At 40.4% G+C, this 21,076-nt stretch overlaps 1 protein-coding gene across 2 annotated transcripts in view; it reads left to right on the top strand.

Moving 5' to 3' along the window:
* Positions 1-5,776: 5,776 nt before the first annotated feature.
* Positions 5,777-21,076, top strand: part of LOC310888258 (uncharacterized protein) — a 31,556-nt gene continuing 16,256 nt past the window's right edge. The window contains exons 1-4 of one of the 2 annotated variants that reach the window (XM_083814835.1): positions 5,777-7,208; positions 7,695-7,786; positions 11,132-13,052; positions 14,075-14,156. The gene's annotated coding sequence lies outside the window, so the exon portion shown is untranslated. The remainder of the gene's footprint in view (positions 7,209-7,694; positions 7,787-11,131; positions 13,053-14,074; positions 14,157-21,076) is intronic. The other variant, XR_014575868.1, reaches the window with a different exon arrangement.

The raw sequence follows: 21,076 nt of genomic DNA, 5'->3' as shown, positions 1-21,076 counted from the left end.
TAATTCTGCAGACACAAAGAACCCCATAATGAAAGGTGAACTAATTAGGATACCATGCAAATACCTCATTGCCTTGTCAATTAATTATGCTCTTTCCCTCTCATTTCCAAGTCTTCCTCTACGTGTTCTTTACTGTGACTTGTTGATCTTATATTGCATAATGTATGAAATAAATAATAATAAAAAGTGTTTAAGATTACATTAGCTGCTGTTTATAAATTCCTGATAACTAAAAGAATTTCTTGTAACTTTACTCTTTCTCTCTCCCTCTCTCCCTTTTCCTAATGAAGGATCATAATATATTGTCAAGCCTACAGCAGAGCACAGTAGCTCTTGTTCTTTAGTAATATTTTCAGTTATTTTTCATGGACATAAATGGAAAACTGCTTCTAGTGTAAATGAATAGAAAATGTATGGCGGCAGAACAAAATAATATCCCCACATTCCTCTGCCTGATGATCACCACATGCCCATTCACCTATCAAGTGAACATATTGATTCTACTTATTTTTCTTTACACTTTTTATTGTTCTCCTCCCTTATCTTGCTTCCACTCCCGGTTTTATGGGGTCTCTTTCTGCAAAGCAAATTAATTGACTCAAAGTTAATCTCAAATGTTTATATTTCTCTAACAATTATGTTTTACCCTCATTTTAGATGACAAAATATTTCATGCTGACTATTCACTATGAGATGTTTTATATGAATCTATATGCATATGCATTAAATAAAAGCATATCCAGGAAAAACTTCATGTCATTTTACAATGATGCAGAAGACACATGCCTGTATTACATATGCACAGACATATCTTCATCTCACTGCAGTAAAGTCACTAGATTAGTTGCCTTCATCTGTTTGTCATTTCTACAAGTAAATAGTCATCTCCATCATCATAAATCATTTTGGTGGGAGTGTGGCCTTGGGGTCGACATGGGGGTCCATGTGGTCGTTATGCCACACCTTTTTTTTTTGTTTGTTCATCCTGGAAGTGTATTTTTAATTTGTGTGATTGTGCATGACAATGTTGTGTAGGAATAGCTGTGCTAGAAAATTGCAGTGTTTCAGGTTTGTTCCTTCATGTGACATTAATGTAAACAATTTTTGAATTATCATTGTAGCAAACTCATAACATTTTTCATCATAAACACTTTTCCTTTGGTCTACTTCTTAACTTCACCAGAGAGTTTTGAAAGCTTGCAATAGCTCATGTAAATTCTTCCTATGTTCTATTCATGTGAAGGTCCTATTCATGTGAAGGTGCTTGCTTGCCCTCAAATCAATGACCAGAATGCAATCTAGCTTCACTTTGACCATTTTAATACAGACTATGGGCATATTGCTTGGTCTATACTATAGTATTAATTCCTTATTTTAGTATGTGAAAGATAACATCATTGAGCATTCAGTTTAAGTGAGGACTGGGAAAAGTATAGGAATGGTGTATCATAAAATCATGACATTGTAAGAGTCAGGCCCAGTCAGCATGGGTTTGTGAAAGGTAGGTCCTGCTTGACAAACCTGATCTCCTTCTATGACCAAGCGACACGCTTGGTGGATGAGGGGAAGGCTGTGGATGTGATCTACCTTGACTTCAGTAGGGCTTTTGACACTGTTTCCCACAACATTCTCCTTAAGAAACTGGCTGCTCGTGGCTTGGACTGGCGTACGCTTTGTTGGGTTAAAAACTGGCTGGATGGCCGGGCCCAAAGAGTTGTGGTGAATGGAGTCAAATCCAGTTGGAGGCCGGTTACTAGTGGAGTCCCCCAGGGCTCAGTGCTGGGGCCGGTGCTCTTTAATATCTTTATCGAAGACCTGGATGAGGGGATCGAGTGCAGCCTCAGTAAGTTTGCAGATGACACCAAGTTAGGTGCGTGTGTCGATCTGCTCGAGGGAAGGAAGGCTCTGCAGGAGGATCTGGATAGGCTGGACCGATGGGCTGAGGTCAACTGCATGAAGTTCAACAAGGCCAAGTGCCGGGTCCTGCAACTGGGCTGCAACAACCCCAAGCAGAGCTACAGGCTGGGAGATGAGTGGCTGGAAAGCTGCCTGGCAGAGAAGGACCTGGGAGTACTGGTTGATAGGCAGCTGAATATGAGCCAGCATTGTGCTCAGGTGGCCAAGAAGGCCAACAGCATCCTGGCTTGCATAAGAAGCAGTGTGGCCAGCAGGTCTAGGGAGGTGATTGTCCCCCTGTACTCGGCTCTGGTGAGGCCGCACCTCGAGTACTGTGTTCAGTTTTGGGCCCCTCGCTACAAGAAGGACATGGAGGTGCTCGAGAGAGTCCAGAGAAGGGCAACGAAGCTGGTGAGAGGTCTGGAGAACAAGTCTTATGAGGAGCGGCTGAGGGAGCTGGGGTTGTTCAGCCTGGAGAAGAGGAGGCTCAGGGGCGACCTCATCGCTCTCTACAGGTACCTTAAAGGAGGCTGTAGCGAGGTGGGGGTCAGTCTATTCTCCCACGTGCCTGGTGACAGGACGAGGGGGAATGGGCTAAAGTTGCGCGAGGGGAGGTTTAGGTTGGATGTTAGGAAGAGCTTCTTTACTGAAAGGGTTGTTAGGCATTGGAATGGGCTGCCCAGGGAGGTGGTTGAGTCGCCATCCCTGGAGGTCTTTAAAAGACGTTTAGATGTAGCCCTTAGTGATATGGTTTAGTGTAGGACTTGTTAGTGTTAGGACAGAGGTTGGACTAGATGATCTTGGAGGTCTCTTCCAACCTAGACAATTCTGTGATTCTGTGATTCTGTGATTCTGTGAGTACTGAAGAGATTTTTTCAAGAGAAGCTTGGCAATTTTTAGAATCTTCAGATTTTGATATTGAATGGGAATTGACACGTTAAGCCCAAAGAACATAAATAAGAGAGGTCTCCAGCTTTTGTGTATATCAAAGTTGTTGTTTTTTTGTTTGTTTGTTTGTTTAAAAAAAAAGTTAAAGAAACTACATCTTAATAGCAATCATTACTGAAGACACTACCCAAGTCTTCACCTACTGTTACATGGTTAAGTTTTTTGTCAAGCAGCATTGTCTCCATTGCAATTGTTTCTCAGCACCACAAACTTGAAGGAAAGGTTGTGGAAGGAAACTTGAAGGGTGGGGATGAGAACTGGTGTTTGGTGACCCCTATGGACAATCTTCTTCCCATGGAATAAGGGGCTTTCCCACCCTCACTAACACGACCCTGTGGTCACTGTCCCACTGTAACCTGACCTGGGTGCCATCCTGCTTACCAGTATCTCTACAGCATCTATGATCTAAGTCATAATAACTCAATTCTACATTTCCATATGAATGTTGCTCTGGAAACCCCTTCAAATGCATCCTTAACAAAGTAAAGTCTTCAATTTTGATTAGCATTGCACGCCCTCAAATACCTGCTATCTGCTTTCAGAAACTGTCAGAGCTCCAAGTGTGTCCCATTTGCACCTGACTACTACATGAGGGTGATACTGTCTGGAGTCCTCATACAGAGTTCATCTGCTCAAACAGAACAGGTTTTATTTTTCAATTATCAGAAGCAAATCTACTCCCATTATCTAAATCTTTCTCAGCACTTGTCAACTCTAATATTTTTGCAGTATATGAAGTTATCATTGAAGTCATTATATGTTAAAGGGCATTTTCAAAGAGCTAAATAAAGCATGTGTAAACCTGCTTTAAAAAAACCTTAAAAAGCTAAATGTTCTTGATCTTGGTCCAAACTTCATTAGAAAAGCTGACATGTCTGTTTACAAGGAATTTGATAATTTGTCAGAAATGTCCATGAAAGAAAATAAAATGTTCCCACAAACAAAGGAAAGCAATATTTTTCTTAATTGTATGAGAAAGTGAAAAAAAAAAAAAAAAAGGCAACTTGACAGATTACCCTTATAACTGATGTGGAAACCCAAGTAGCATGCATCACTGACATATTCTGATGGTGAAAAAGAACAAATATATTATTCAGATAATAGATGTAAATAATATCATAAAGTTTTGCATTTGGGTCTAAAAGGTATTCTCTTCATTAATTAATTCATTAATTAATCAGTTTAAAGTTCTAAAGGGTACAGTTCATTTGAATTTTTCTTCAAATGCCCTTGGTGAGCCTTTTAAGGACAGTGAATTCATCTTCCAACTAATCTGTAATATTTATGTGTCTCTTACCTAACTGGATTACAGCAGTTATTTTGCATTTAGAGAATTACATAAACTTGAGGTATTAAACCTGAGCTATAATAAACTTTATCTTTTAGTGACAGGTTTGAAACAGAACCTCCTATTTATTGAAAACACTCCCAAATTAAAAATTTTAAATTTAAGCTTGAATGAGATTTCTCCATCAGTAACATCCTAACTAGGAAGTTCTTCCCTTCAAAAATTAGGCTTCAGGGAAAACTATTTTGTTATAGTATGGCAAAATGGAGACATGCATTATATAGGCTGGTTTAAGCACCTCAAATATGCCACTTCTTAACTTTTCTTGTAAGTCTTTCATATATCCTTCTGATAGCATTTGAAAATCTGCCAAGGAGCTTAACTGAACTGTATCTCAACATCAACGAAGTACACACTCCCATATGGGAAAAACTTAGCTACTTTAAATCCATGAAGCTGCATGATTTCAGTCAGAAATGGTTAAAGACAGCTATACAATTAAACACTACTACAATTACACACAGCTGTTTCATACTCTGATTTTGTGACAGACCAAAATTGCTATGATTTCTGTTGAATTAACTAAGGGAGTTTCATCCCACTACATCTAGATTTGGACTGTAAGCAGCTGCAAGCCTCAGACAAGCCAACATTCCTTGTGGAAATTATAGAGGTTCCCTTAAATGAAAGGGTAACTATTTTCATTACATTGTTTGTTCCAGAAAAAAAATAAAAAGAAAAAGAAAAAAAATAAAGACCTATTTTGCAATTGGATTGGCCACATGAACTCAGTCAACCAAACGCACACATTCACACACATTGCATAGGACACCTGAGAGTGACCAACCAGAAAGCACAGCTTCAATTTGGCCTGGAGGAAAGGGAAACAAGTGGGCCCTGATGTGCCCAGTAGGAAGGGCCTGGGAGCTGGGCATGGCTGTGGCCAGCAGCTGGGTGCAGAGTACCTAGGAGGCAGAAATACTGTATCTGCCCCCATGAGAAGTGCGTGAAAGGGTTTGCAAGGTGCTATGACCATGTACCTGTGGCAGCTGCCAGAGAGAGAGAAGGAATTACTGAAGCATTTTTAATTGGCCACTATAAATCCTATAGACTGCTATTAAAAACAAACAAATAAATAAACAGAAATGTTATAAGCTTTAATTTTGTTGAAGTTCTGTGCTGCTTTTTTTCAGACCTGTGCCTACTGGGCTGATGTATGCAGTGTAACCACAGTAATTATCTCACCTTGTTCCGTTGCCTACTTTAGAAGGAGATGACTTATGCTTTGGAAGTGCCTTTTTCTCTCTACCAGTTGCACAGGAACTCATGAAAAGGTCAAATGTAAACATTTGTGTTTTAACAAATGAATCCTTCATCAGATGTATGCTTCATGGTTTACATGGGCAGCCAAGACTAAACAGCTAAGCATGTTTGCAGCCCACAGTTGGCAAACATTTGTAATGTAAATCTTCACCCTGCCTCTGACAACAAAGCCAATCATGCATAGCCTTGTTGTGGGTGTTCCAAAAAAATATAGCGTGCGTGTCATCAGTCTAATTCTGTGGTGGGTCAGACTTGCTGATTGTAGGCTGATCAGCTACTGAGGTGTGGTTTTTTTTTTTGTTGTTTGTTTGCTGTTTTTTTTTGTTTTGTTTTTTTTTAGGACATCTGAAGTTTCCCGACAATGTTGGAGCTGTTGCACAGGTGTCACATGCATGATGTCTGAATGTGCTTGGCTGATTGCCCTGCACCACTTCATATGGGCAAGTCCAACGAGGAGCGACTGAGGGAGCTGGGGTTGTTTAGTCCAGAGAAGAGGAGGCTCAGGGGAGACCTTATTGCACTCTACAACTATCTAAAAGGAAGTTGTGAGGAGCTGGGGGTCGGCCTCTTCTTTCAGGTAACTAGTGATAGGACTAGAGGGAATGGCCTCAAGTTGCGCTGGGGGAGGGTTAGGTTGGAAATTAGGAGACATTTCTTCTCAGAAAGAGCAGTCAGGCATTAGAATGGGTTGCCCAGGGAGGTGGTGGCATCACTGTCCCGGGGGGTGTTCAAGGAAAGGTTGGACATGGTGCTTAGGGACATGGTTTAGTGGGTGACATTGGTAGTAGGGGGATGGTTGGACCAGATGATTTTGGAGGTCTTTTCCAACCTTGATGATTCTATGATGTATACATCTAAGACTGACTGGCTAGGGCTAATGCACATCCAAAAGACCCTCACACCTACAGAAAAGAAAGTCCTTGGTGTCAGTATATTTAACACTGAGGAGGCAGACCAAAGAGGAAAGACCTATCTGACTGACAGCCACACTTCTTTCAAGTAGTGGGGTCCCTTCCCCACTTTTGCTCCATTTTCCCCACACTGTGCCGGAACATTCCTGCAAACAGCAGTTCTTCATTCCTGAGATCAGCGTTTCTGCAACATTTTCCTCTGCACTCTCTGCAAGCAGAGATGATGCTACAAATTGTTCTTCAGTCAGGCTAGTTATCTTGTGGGTAAGAACCCTTAGCCGCAAGCTTGGTACTGGTATTGGGTTTGAAGCAGAGATGTTCTGCATGCAGTGTTGTTGTTTAACAAACAGGTTTAAGCTCTTTTAAATTCAAAATCATCTCATTAATATTGCAGATTGTGTGTCACTATACTTATGTTTTCACTTTATCTTCCTTACCCTCTTGCCAACAATATAAAATTGTAAAAAAAAATGGTTCCTGTTTCTTAGGTTTTAATTCCATCAAAAGTCTCAGACTTCCCTTTAATCCTTATTTCACTTCTTGATTCTGAAAATATCCAATCACATACTCTAATATATATATAAATATATTCTGCAGATAGCTTGATATTCTGCCTGTTTTAGTTAATATATTTGGTTTAGCGTTTGAGAAAGCTTGAGGAGATTTTGACATTAACTCTCTGTCATTAGACATTTTTATATACATGAAAGGATTTATTGAAGACAGATTTTATATGCTCTGCAATGCTGTGAAGTCAAACTCTTACACCTGGTTTCCAAGGATGTGATGTTTACTGCAGGAACATGAGACAGTTTTCCAGTGAGGCTTCACCACTTTTACAAGTAAGTGCCATACATTTTTACTCCTTTTCTAACAAGTTGGAATATCTCAGTTTTGGTTTAATGAAACCTTTAAAGACACAACTTTCCGTAATAGTTTAAAACTGTTTTTATATTGAACAGATACTGTCAATAGTAAGAGGACCAGTACTTAATCTCCCATGTATTACTGCTAACATTTCCATCATTTTTCTGCAACATCATGAGGGAACAATTCAAGTCACAGGAATGGAGGCAACAAAGGGTAGCAAAGGAGTGTGCAACATTAATCTAAACTGAATCCTAATGAAGCCAGTGGTAATATTTCCATGATTACAATGGCTTTAAATAAGGGCCCGAGGGGCAGCTTTATAAAGTAATGTAGCTGCCAACATTTTTGTAAATCCCATTTGGTACCTATCTGCCTGTTTAGGCAGCTGAATAGAAGTGAATTTCTGCACTATCAGGTAACCTAATATCTCAGACTAAGTCATGTGTTTGCTACTGCAGGCTGTGTTATGCCTTGTTGAAGCTGTTCAGCATCACAACTTTATTTAAAGTGATTATGAGAAGTCATTAAACTTTTCCCTGAACGTCAGCAGGTAAGTAGTGCTCTCCAAACTCCAATCACCGATTTCTACATGGAGGGCAAAAACAGCTCAGGAATTTCAAACTACATGGACAGAAGTGTTTTGCGGAATATAGTCCTAAGCAGGTAGTTGTCTCCACAAACATGGGTTCATGGTGGGAAGGCAGAGCTGAGCGGTGTGAGACAGCCCATAGGAGAAGCCAGAAGAGGCAGCAGGGTCTCAACAGGCCATGTCATGGGATGGGGAAGGAGGAAACAAAAGTCTTTGCAGGTTCTGGACAAGAGGATAGTTTTGCTGAGAGGAGGAAAAATATCTGCAGTGTCTGGGATTGTCGGTTGCAGCCAAGCAAACAAGACTTTACCCACTTTTATATGTAAAAGCTTGCAGAACAATCAGAACATGAAAAAAGTCTGACTCAAGTATCAGGTTGTCCCTTTGTCTGAAACAATCTACAAAACTTGAATTTTGGCAAGTTATTTGGATTAAGAGGATACGCATGCATTCTACCAGTGTACCACGTAGGAAAGTATTTAATTTTTCAGTCAGTTCTTTTTCTAGCAGACACTGTGGCTTCAGCTGAAACACAGTTGTAGTACACTTCCTTCCTCTTTCTTTTTTGAATAACTTTGGAGCTCAGTGGCTATCTCCTTCAAGTCTTGATATTCTTTATAGACTTAGTCTATCTAATCTCTGGATCTTTTCTGAAGCATTTGTTTTTGAGGTCATTGAGTCACCTGCTTCTACCTTTGTTGTGTTCCCATCATGTGCATTTGAACAGGGGACGTAGGCAGTCCCTGTTATGAGAACTGCTCCTTGCTCTGTAGCATACCCGTCACCTGGTATTCATGAAATCTGTGACCCTATCCTGATTGCACAGGCAGAGAACATATCTGGATATCCCTTTCAAGTGCAACTAGAAAGCGAGGTGCAATGCCCTCCAACCAGTCCCCAGGCCTGGAGACAGGAGGTATGTGATACGCTATGGAGCACACCTGGCCCTGTGTGTAGGAAGAGACAGCCTGGGACATGTACTGTCCAGACTACTGGTAATGAAATTTGGTTGGATGAAGTGGATGAAAGATCAAGTGCCATTTTGGTACTCGATGACATTCTTCTCTTCAGGTGGCTGCCCATGGTTAGTATCCTCCTGTGAGCTACAGCAGACTCACCTTGTTCATGGCCTTGTTGTCTCCTACTGCAGTACTTACTGTGCCGTACTGGGTCCGGCTGGGATGGAGTTAACTTTCCCTGCAGCAGCCCATAGAGTGCTATGCTCTGCACTTGGAGCTAGAACAGCACTGGTATCACACCAGTGTTGTGTCTGCTGCTGAGCAGTGCTGGCACCGCATCAGGACTCCCTCCAACCCCCCCAGAGCCATCAGGCTGGGGTGGGCAACAGGTGAGGAAGGAACATCACCAGGGCAGCTGGCCTAACCCAACCAAAGGGATATTCCATGCTATATGATGTCACACACAGTAATAAAAGGTGGGGAGAGAAGGAGAGCGGGGAGCTTTTGTTATGAAGTTGTCTGTCCTCCCAAACAACTGCTACATGTATTGAGGCCCTGTTTCCCAGGACGTGGCTGAATATTGCTTGTTGATGGGAAGTAGAGAATATAATTTTTCCTTCTCTTTGTGCTTCCACTCAGCCTTTTCTTGTTTTTAATCTCTTCATTTCGCTTTAATTAAATTATCCTGTTATCCACAAGCCTCCTTTTTCTTTCCAGCATACTTTCTTCTCCTCCCCACCTTTTGAAGAGGTGGAGTGAGAGAGTGGTTGTGGTGGAGTTTGGCTGCCCAGCAGGGTAAGACCACCACAAGTGGGAGCAGCTCAATTGTTCAGTAGATCTGTTTTTTGCAGGGCTTTTCCCACTAGCTGATCAGTATCCTTGTCATTTTGTGGGTAGGGACAATACTTAAGGCTTCTGTCTGTGTATTTCAAATGGTTGGGCTGGGAGCACCATTTTAACACAGTGCTTTTCTGTTTTGATACGCATGTTCCATAACTTTCTACCTTTATTTTATTTTATTTTATTTTATTTTATTTTATTTTATTTTATTTTATTTTATTTTATTTTATTTTATTTTATTTTATTTTTTGTAATTAAGTCAATGTCTGACAACAGCATTTTAAATGGTTGAGTCTATGTTTGACAGGAAATTTTGATAACCCATTTATGCAAGTTCCCATTTACCTTAACTGTTCAAGCAAAACCTTGGCATAAAACTTTGATGAGGTTCATGATTTCTGTTGGCATGAAATAGACCTTCAAGATGTTCCAGTGTGAATTGCACCGGTAGCTGTCAAATGCATCCATAAGCTCTGATAAATTTCTAAAATAAAATTTAGAAATCTGCCTCTAATTGAACTAGGCTCCATAATTTCTGGATTTAAAACCTACTGTCAGTTTTTCTGGGTTTAAAACCTGCCCTTTTTATGGGCATATGATACTTGCAATGGTTGGACAATCTTTTTGAGTTTCATCCCATAGCTCATGTCCATAAAACCCATGATCATCTATAAATTGCAGGTATATAGATCACATGAAATCACAGGCATTCCCTGATTTAGCCTGAAAGTATATGCTTAGTATATGCGTTAGCACATATACCTCCTCCAACCCAAATAATGAGGTATAGGTATACCCTACGCTATATTTATTTCCTATACTGAGCAATATAGGAAATAAAAAATAAACTCACAGTTATTATTTACTATCATCTTATGTACATAATACCCAAAGGGGGCCTACAGAACAGCTGGAGAGGGACTCTTTGTCAGGGAGTGTTGTGATGTTACAAAGAGTAACGGCTTTAAACTAAAAGAGGGTAGATTTAGATTACACATTAGGAAGAAATCCTTTACTCAGAGGGTGGTGAGGCAATGGCACAGGTTGCCCAGAGAAGCTGTGGATGCCCCATCCCTGGAGGTGTTCAAGGCCAGGCTGGATGGGGCTTTGGGCAACCTGATCTGGTGGGAGGTGTCCCTGCCCATGGCAGGGAGGGGTAGAATTGGATGACCTTTAGGGTCTCTTCCAACCTAAACCACTCTGTGATTTTATGATTCGATGTTGCAGCAGGATTTGTGATATGAGTCCCAAACCAGTAAAATAATAAATAAATAAAAAGCTCTAGATAAAATCTTCTACATTCCTTTTTTATTTTCTTCTTGGCTAGAGCACTGCTGCTGAGACACTCCTATTGTCATAAACCTTCCCCTCACACTCAGAGCGGACACTGAAACAGAGTTTTGCACTCTGATTTCCTCAAGCCTTATCTAATGTTCAAACTCGTGTGATGACATCATCAATGCAGGATACTTTCTAATAGTAGGAAAATACAATTCTGTGTCCACAGAAAGAAGATGTGTTAACACCCCTCCTGACAGAGCGAATTTGGAGGAGCTGCTTTGAGTGTCTGTTTCAGTTTATAATCAGAAGAATGACTTTCGTACTGTTTTCTGAACTGTAAAGGTGCAGGAGTGAGCCTGGATACTATATTAGCTGAATATGTGCTTAGGCATTCAGAATACTTACCTCCACATCAGGTTTATGGTCCTTGTTCACTAGGATAAAAGATGATGAAAATAAAAAATGAAATGAATGAAAACACTTTGTTTTGGCAGTTTTGAAACATCCTAACCTTTCATTTTTAAAAAAGTCTCCACAGAACAGGAAAGTAAACAACCCCCAGACTGCTATTACTGTTCCAGTAATTATTGATATTTGGTTACTCATTGCAAAGGGGAACAGAAGAAGCTATCCAGGAACAATTTAGAATATCGCATAGCCTTCCACTTATGAGATAGTACATTCATATGCGGAGGAGGGAACTGGATCCTTATCTATGTAATGCAACGATCCTGTCAGCTCTGCTACTGACTTTGAATGCTGGGCCTGGACAGAAATAAGGGGAAGTGAATCTAAACCAATTAGCAAAATCAAGCAAAATGCCTTTTTGATTAAAAAAAAAATGCTCAAATACTTAACTTGGCCCTCTACATGAAAATTTGAAAACTGAAATGGTTTTATTTGTGGTAATGAATGAGTTTTATAGGCATTTGTTTTTGTGTGCCATCCCATGAAGACTGGCACTGCCTACTTTTGACCACCCACGCAGGGTTTGGGTCTCCTGCTACTGCTTATAACCCACCATGGGAGGTGCTTGCACAGAACAGAACTTCCTCCTTCAGCTGCATCTGCAGCTGTCAGATGGGGAGAACAGTGCTGCTGGAAATACAACGAAAATGCCACCTCTTTGCTACTGTCCGAAAATGCAAAGTGCACCAAACAAATAGAAGCAGAAACTAGAGTGTGACAATGCTGAAATTCCAGCTCCCTGACAGCCTCAGAGAGGAGTCAGAAATTGCCCATTCAGACAAGGCAATGTGCCTGGATGCATTAGGTAGCTGTGCAAGCTATGTATTCATAAACAGATGCCAGAGATGAATCTGGGGGCAGGAAGTCTTTATTTTGGATCATTTTCCTGAATTTTGTGCTTGCATCACACCTGTTCTGCAGTTTAAGTGCCTAAGAACTAGTTCTTGGATTTCACTCAGTATGCTGCTCTCTCTTAAATGTCAGTTTATCTACCTCAGTGCTGTTAAGGATTTGAGACTAAAGAGTGCTCCTTTAAATAGCCTCTGAGCTTCCCCTGCTTTAGGTGCGAGTTAATAACTTTGTGCATAAATCCAACAAACTCTGATGTTCTGTGGCTTTCAGATAGTCACTGTGCCTTGCACTCTGCAAGTTTGTGCAGCCATTTTGTGCCACTGGTGCCCAGCGCGGCAAAGGCATGCTAGGATGTAAGAGCATGCAGAAAGTGAAAAAATCATCTGTCTATGCAGTGGTTTTGCACTGTATCTTCTGAGCACTTTGTCAGAATATTTGCCTCTGACAGGACCTCCCCCAGTCTAGAGCTGACATTGCTTCTTGCAGCAAGCCAAGAAAGGCTGACAGCAGAGCCAGCGTGGCTGCTGGGTCACCCTGGCAGATGGCATTAAACCACAGGCAGCCGCTGCTGGCCCTGCCTGGCCTGGGTGGGGAGGTGTGCCAGCCCTGCCTCGTCCCATCCAGGCTGCGCACGGCAGGCTGCCCACGGTGGGCTGCCCATGCTGCTGCCCCTCCATCCAAATCACCACGTGGGAAGAGCACTGCCGGTGGCAACAGCCCAACAGGGTCGATGTCTTTTTTATCCAACTGCATGCTCTCTGATGCTGGGATTTTGAGACAGTGCTGAGACCGGCAATGTCCACAGCTACCGTGAATGTTACTGCTGGGTAAGTGTCATCAGCATTAGCCTTGGCGCATATCCTTATAAAAGATTTCACCTTAATTAGCAAGCAGTTCTGAACAGCTGCTGCTGCTACTGGGTCCCGCACAAGCCAGGACTCCAGTCAAGTAGTCACTCATGTAGTTGGGTTGCAGTTTAAAGAATGAGAATTTTATGTGATTTTTAATAGGTCGATTAGACAGCTTCGTACTTAGATTGAATGCTGATCTTCTGTTTTTCTGAGATTTGTACAGATGTCACCTATCCTAGAGAGCACTCTGTAAATAGGACACTTTGACTCATCTCCATTGGTGTCATAAACGCATTTTTTGGTAGACCTCATAGAATTTTGAATAAAAATTATATTTTTCCATTTCCACTAGTTTATTCTTGCTATTTAAGTATTTAGAACAACATTTTTATTAAAGCTTTTGCTCATTGTTCCTTTGGTTCCTTTCTCTCTCTCCCCTCTGCCATTCATTCATATTCATTAATTTCCCAACTATTACTATCAGCATTTGAAGAGTTTTATGAATTTAGGAGTCGTTGTTTATGTGCTCCCATCCTTTTCCCTATGCTTTTTAAGTTCATCTAGTAGGAATTATTCTGTATCTTTATTATTATTATTCTTATTATTCAGATAATTGTCACTTTAAATTTTGATCCTTGGAAGCTGTTTTAATAAATGCTGCTCTTACTCATCAATATTAAACCACTTCCCTTTTCAGAGTAAATCTAATATGTATAGGTAACTGAAAAATATATTACTATTTTTAAAATGTGTAACTGTATAATTATTGGCAGAAAGATTTTTATGTGTTCTTATAAAGATTAATATTATTTGCAATGGCATTCATTTTATCTATCTGTTAATGGAAAAAACTGCAGTTCGTGTTCCAAAAAGCTGTAACCAAAAGCTGCTTTCTATCTCTTCTACAAGATTAAAATATTTGATTTTCTTTTCTTTTCCTGAAGATGGGATGTTTTCAATATTTAATTCCAATTTTCAATATTTAATTCCATCACTAGGACTTTTTAAACTCCTGACTTCAGTGTGGACCAAACCAAGGACTCAGAATGTATCCCACTATTTCAGGTGCTTCTAACCATGGTATGAGCAATTATCACAGCTTAATCTCACTTTATTTCCACTGAAGCAGGTAATGTGATTTTGAAGTCTCTTGGTGCATTTAGATCTAGAGGTTTTTGAGCTCCTTACAAAAGGCTTTGGAGAAAGGCCCAGTACGCTGTTTCTGGCTAGTGTCCAGTGCAGCTAGCTGCTACACCCTGTCCTTGAATAGCAAAGTGTTTAGGTTAGGTTGAAGATACTCCTCCAGAGAGGACACCTAGGTCATCTCTGCTTCAGAAATTCATGTCCAGTGGGTAGACATCATTCCTCAGATTAGACATGCTACATGCATCTGAACGTATGTTAGGGCAGGAAACTACAAATGTGCCTATTTCCTGTCACAGACTGTCCAAAACAGCATATTTATTTATGTATTGAGTGAATACTGTGGGAATTAAATCTCTCTCTTGTTCATACTTGCTGTGCTTTGGTTCATCATGTGAAGTGGTCCTGAAACATGTACTCTGGTTACCTCTGAGCTGGAAAAAAACTAGGAACCATTCTCCAAAAGTACAGATAATGGGACAGTCTAAGGACAGTCTACAGCCTCTCTCTAAACAAACCTCTCTAAAATGCATATACTGTGGACAGAGGGTCCTCACCACCAACTATTTTGCTGTACAAATGTACTCCTGTTGTGCCAGACTACTTGCAGATGTGGCCAATTGGACAGTGGGTATAAGCGACATTAAATAATGTTCATGAAATAGCCCAAGATAATATTTATTTTCTTAAAACAATCATTTTAACCTTGGGAAGGTTAAAATTATTAAAACCGTAAGAAACTAGAACCAATGATATTTATAAACGAGCTAATAGTCTTTTTCCTGTGATCTTTGTAAAAATTCTTGCTTTGTGTATTAAAAATTATCTAGAATAAGATTATTAAAATTATAGGACAGAATCATCTACTGCATTACTGCTTTTATTAATAGGCCATTCATCCAGCTATTCTCTCTTGAGAAAATCTCTTCAGGTTGTTTTCTCTAGTTTCTCTCAAAAAGAAACAGCTGCACCTAATGTTATGTGTTTTGCTTGCTCTTCATAATCCTCATGGTTACAGAAATCTTCTATTATCCGAGAAAACTACCATGCACTGAGAAATAGAAATTATCAGTTCCTTCACAGTCTTTCACTGAGGTCTGCAGTTTTTAACAATAAATGGAAAAAAATGATAATGCTGTCACTTTGATACTTGTCTATATTCGTACCAAAGCATTTTCTGGTTACATCTTTTAGAAGTTCGTGCATCTTAAAGAATAGCCTTAACAATAATACAACAGGTGATTCCTATCCTATTCCTTTTTTTTTTTTTCCTTGACACTTAACAGATCTAGGGAAATTATGTCTCAGCAACAATCTGCACAAAGTACCCCAGGACTTTTCACTTCCCATTGCAGCACTAAGACTAAATGTCAGAAGTGGTGTTTGCATTTCCAGGAGTTTGCTCTGGTAATACTATTTACAGAAGCTCTGTATGAGTGAGAACTGGTACTACAGCAGTCCCCATGGAAGGATTCTGATACATGAGATAAGGCTTTTGCAGGTGATTAACCATTCTTTCTTCTTCAGCAGCTTTATCAGCATACCTCTCTGCCTGTTCTTCTCAGGAATAGATCTTTACCTTTGCTTAACTAAATAAAAAAAAGTCTGTTGTTGGGATTTTAATGCACTGCTTAATATGAGAGCTACTGATCTAAGCATGCATTGTCTGAGGTGTTATAATGATCAGTTTATATGAGAGTCCTGCATGGGGAACATTTCCATTCAAAGACTTGCTGGCTTTGTAAAACCTTTAACAAATTTAACATTCGAGTTCTTACGAGCCCTTCTCTAACTTTTGTACCTGCCATCTGGCTTCATGGCATGCCCCAGTGTGCATTTAATTATTTAAGGAGTGAAATAGCTTTCAAACAATTCTTACAGAGTTTGACCTCTCTGGAGGAAGTTATCTGTAAATTTTGAGAAAAAATATACTGACAGTATCTAAACATCACACAGCCCTTTTCTAATATCTTCAAAATGATTGAATGTTCCATGATATGTCTTTGAAGACCTGTCTGAACTCAAAATCTGTTTCCCTGAAAAAGTCAGGCTTTTTGATATCAGATGCTAATATCAACACAACTTTATGAAACAACTTAAATTTATTATCTTTCAAAGTGTTAATAATCTCACAGAAATTAATTTACAAGATGTCACTTTTAGCATAAAATAAGAATAGACTGTTAGAATTTGTTGAAAAAAATTGAGTTTACTATGTGAAAAGATGAATAGTTGAGCATTTGGTAGAACAAAAACAGGGACTACTTGTTCTTTCTTCTCTCAGACCACAGCATGTCTGACCTTGCAAAGCATGGAGGCTGAGCTTCAAAAGCCTCCAATTCATTAACTCAGATCCGTTTAAATTCAGATCAGTTAAGCTTTGGGGAAATGGCCTGATTGAATTTGTCTACAAATTGTGTACAAATTGAATGGCAGTGAATTCAAGCAAAGTGATTTCAAATATTTAAATCTATCCATCAAATAATATATTGGATTGTACTAGTAGTTTTGCATTACAAGAAATGAGAAATCTAGAAGTATTACACTTAAGCTACAACAGGCAGGAGTCACATCTGAGCCGACATTTACTGAAAATCTCCCTTGCCTAGAGGTTGTTACTTTCTGTTGGAATGCATTTTCTACACAGAGAGACAACCATCTAAGCAGCAGTCATCCTGAGGAATCAGCTTTCAAAGGAAACCACTTCAAAGTTTCATGGGGCAAGAGATACAAGGAAGACATACATTTTTAAAGAATCTCAATAACCTAGTACATCTTGATATATCTCACAATAAACAGCTAACAATCCCCACTGAAGCATACTTACTATATGTCAGTTCTGAAAAGCAGAAAGCTGAAAGCCTTTGACTTAACACCCTCCAGTGCATTTATTTGTGTGAAGATGAATGAAATGATCAGAGCTTTGGCCTTAGCATGACCACTGATGATGCTTCCCCTGGAGACTCCTGGCCAACTCTGCTGATAAAACTTAACAGAATTTCAGAGATTTTTGTGGGATCTTCTGTTCAAAAGGGCTATCCTCTGTACCTTGATCTGAGTTACAGCATGCTAAGAGAGCCAGTCAGCCTGCAAGGCTTGAAAAGACATACATTTAAAAGGCAAACTGACAAAATAATAACTTCATCAAAAGAAAGCAGTCTGCTAATACTTTTGTAACACAGGCAGAAACAAGTCAGTTGTGCAACTCCGTATAACAATGTAGACAAAAACCTTGGAGGAGTCCACCATTGCACATCAAGGAGTTTGTGGTCCACATAGCAGCTTACCTGAGAAGTACAACCCCTTGCCATGAGGACTTTGCCATGCTGCACACATCCCTTGCTGTAGGATAAACATAGTCAGCTGGTCATAACCAAAGAGCCAGTGGGCAGCACCTGCCTGGCAACAGCAATGATGCCATTAACATGTCCTTGATGTTACCTTGAAATTAAGCAGTATATTTTCACATAAGCATCCTTTTGTGCCACAGTAAAGTAAATAAATAAATACTAAAAAAATAGAGTTGCTTTTCTTCTATGAATATCTATGAAAACTCTATAGATGATAATGCCAGCAGACCTCATCATAAATTGGAAGTCTGTTCAGCATGTGATACCTTGACCAGAAGTCTACCTGACACTAATTTCAGGGTTCCCAGAAACAGAAGGGACAAAAGATGTTACAACTTGCTACTAGTTTTTGTGTGATATTAATAATTTGATTATCTTTCTTGAGAGTAGCTGTACTGTTTTTTCTGGGATACAAAACAAACCAGCACCTCCTGGTGCCAGACACTATCTTTGCTGGTCTGCAGAGCTGCAGGTCATTTCTTCCATACTCTTATTAGCACCATTGTGACAACAAACACAAAACACTTATTTTATTGGGGTGCCTGATACATCAACTGCTCAGAAATCACTGAGCTTCAATTTAGCCTGCAGGAAATGGGGGCAAGTGAGCCCTAATGGGGCTCACTTGGGGGCAAATGGGGGCAAGTGCCCCTGTACTCGGCTCTGGTGAGGCCGCACCTCGAGTACTGTGTTCAGTTTTGGGCCCCTCGCTACAGGAAGGACATGGACGTGCTCGAGCGAGTCCAGAGAAGGGCGACCAAGCTTGTGAGGGGTCTGGAGAACAAGTCTTACGAGGAGCGGCTGAGGGAGCTGGGCTTGTTCAGCCTGGAGGAGAGGAGGCTCAGGGGCGACCTCATCGCTCTCTACAGTTACCTGAAAGGAGGCTGTAGAGAGGTGGGGGTTGGTCTATTCTCCCACGTGCCTGGTGACAGGACGAGGGGGAATGGGCGAAAGTTGCGACAGGGGAGTTTTAGGTTGGATGTTAGGAAGTACTTCTTTACCGAACGGGTTATTAAGCATTGGAACGGGCTGCCCAGGGAGGTGGTGGAGTCACCATCCCTGGAGGTCTTTAAAAGACGTTTAGATGTAGAGCTTAGCCATATGGTTTAGTGGAGTACTTAGTGTTAGGTCGGAGGTTGGACTCGATGATCTTGAGGTCTCTTCCAACCTAGAGAAATCTGTGAATCTGTGAATCTAATCTGCTCAGAGAGAAGGGCCTGTGAGCTGGGCATGGCTGTGGCCAGCAGCTAGGTGCAGGGGGGGCAGGTGGCAAAACGGCAACATTTGCCCCCATGAGAAGCATGTGAAGGGGTCCCCCAAGGTGTTGTGGCCATGGTTATAGTCTGGAGGCCTTTACTAGCAGTCCAGAGGAGCAGGTCTTGTGGTAATGCCCTGCCACATGGTAGGGTGTTTAGGAATAGAATGATGCGTTTTACTCTCTGTGTTGTGCTCTGTTATTTTGCTGCTGTGACAAGTTTTATTCCTGGGAAACCCTGGCCTTCACTTTTGTGGCAATGCAGCCAGATGCTGCTCAGGAGATACACATGGAAAGGCATCACCATAAGGTTCAAAGAAATTTCTTCTATTAAGAGTGCTTACTACATATGTGTATGACATTTTTTTGCTCTTTCTGAGTGACCCAGGGTACTCACTAAGCCTCTCTATCCCTTCCCCCATTATCTGTGCAAGGCAGATAATAAGAATTGCTTTGTAAGTAATTTTATATCCATAAAGTTCTTTGAGATACCGAGATAAAAGGCACAGGGAGCCTCATCTTGCCAGGGGGAGATCTGTCAGGATCTCCCAGAGCAGTGCCCTGTCAAAATTCAAGCTATTAAAATTATTGATGAGATATTGCTACTGATCATTTCAAGTGATTCTACCTTTCTCACGTTGGCTACGTGCAATGATTAGGATCATTTTACAGGTTTGGTCACCTTGTGGGCCTTGATATTCAGCAGTGTCAGCTGTGGCTTTATCTCACTCTTCCCTACATGAAGCTATCATAGCAGCTGGCTGAATAGATACCCAGGCAAAATAAATTCAATTATTTCCAGTTTAACAGTGGGGAATCATCAAAGGTGCCTACGTGTATAAGCCCCCAAAGATAACTCTCTTTAAGTCAACATCCATCTATGGCAGTTGAATGCACTGCCTTCAGCTAGGTTTCTTCCAAGGACTTTGGAGAGAAGAACGCACCTTACCACGAAGTTCAAAACAGGCAGCACACTGAGCAGAGGCATCCTTACACCAAACAGCAGCAGATGTGCCTTGGGAGAGAGACATATTTACAAACCTCGCCACCTCCTGGGATTTTTGGTTCTAACCACCAGTCTGAACAGACTTTAATGCATTTATGTCTGTGGAACTGAATACAACAGGGCCAGGGTTGATCTCTGACGTCGGGACAAGCAGCAGTGCTGGGTGGCTTTGTTTGGGAGAGAAGTAGTTAAAGCAGTCCAAAACAGTGCCAGGGGATGAATTAACCACCAAGGAGGGTGGATGGTTAAGTACCCAGAGCTTTGTTCACTCCCATTTCCTTTCCTTTCCTTTGTGCTTTGTCTCCCGAATGGGTCACCAGCTTTGTGATCTTTCCTGATTTAACAGCTCATCATTCTGCTAGATCTCACTTGGCCATATTTTGTTACCAGAACTGATCAGTATATTCATACACCAGGTGAGTATAGAAATGACTCTATTAAAGTCAGTGGGACTTACAGTTATTCTGGGACAGACAATAGAACCAGTAGATGACAGCTTCCAGTTTTGCCGTTATGATGCATATATCTTTTGCTAAATTCGATTGGAGTTGCATCTTTTATGACAGAGAGATAAAGAGGGTGAGTGTCTTTATGTTTTTTAAGTACATGCGATGTTGAGAAATCAAAGGCTGTCTGCTGTTTCTTAACACTGATTTCTATTCATATGTAGTTTTGTGTACGTGTTATCAGAATCAACCTCACAGCTTCTGACTGGAAAAAAATATTTTATAAAAGTGCGTGAAGTTTTGTATTACACAAAGTAGATTTGCCTAATGAAGTCTTCCAGGTAACCCTGTCATGATGAAAAACATAAGAATATTCCAATATTTCTTAAAACTATACTTTAAAGAGGTATACTTTAAATACAGCTCTGTGTTTAAATCAAGTAGTGACTATTACCACCATTGAACCATAGTGATCTTGCTTCACAGACATTTTTCATCTTTGTTTCAAATAATTCTAAAATTTAAAAAGTTTTTGTTAAGCATTTTAATACGTTTAGTTTTTCTTGGTATTTTGAAATCCAGTTTTCACATTTAATTTCCAGACAGCATAATGTCTGTGGTCAAACCAGTAGAATAGCTACCATACTAGCACTTACAATTTTAATGACTATGTCTTTGTGATAGCCTTTTCATCTCTTTCATCTCACATTCTTCCCATTTTTACTGTATGTTTATCTCAATCTTGTCTGCAAGATTTTAATAGCTTCTTTCTAACCATATGCATGTATTATTTTGTATAA

Source organism: Anser anser, assembly GCF_964211835.1.
Source record: "Anser anser genome assembly, chromosome: 1".
NCBI lineage: Eukaryota > Metazoa > Chordata > Aves > Anseriformes > Anatidae > Anser > Anser anser.
This window is presented reverse-complemented; position numbering and strand designations above follow the sequence as displayed.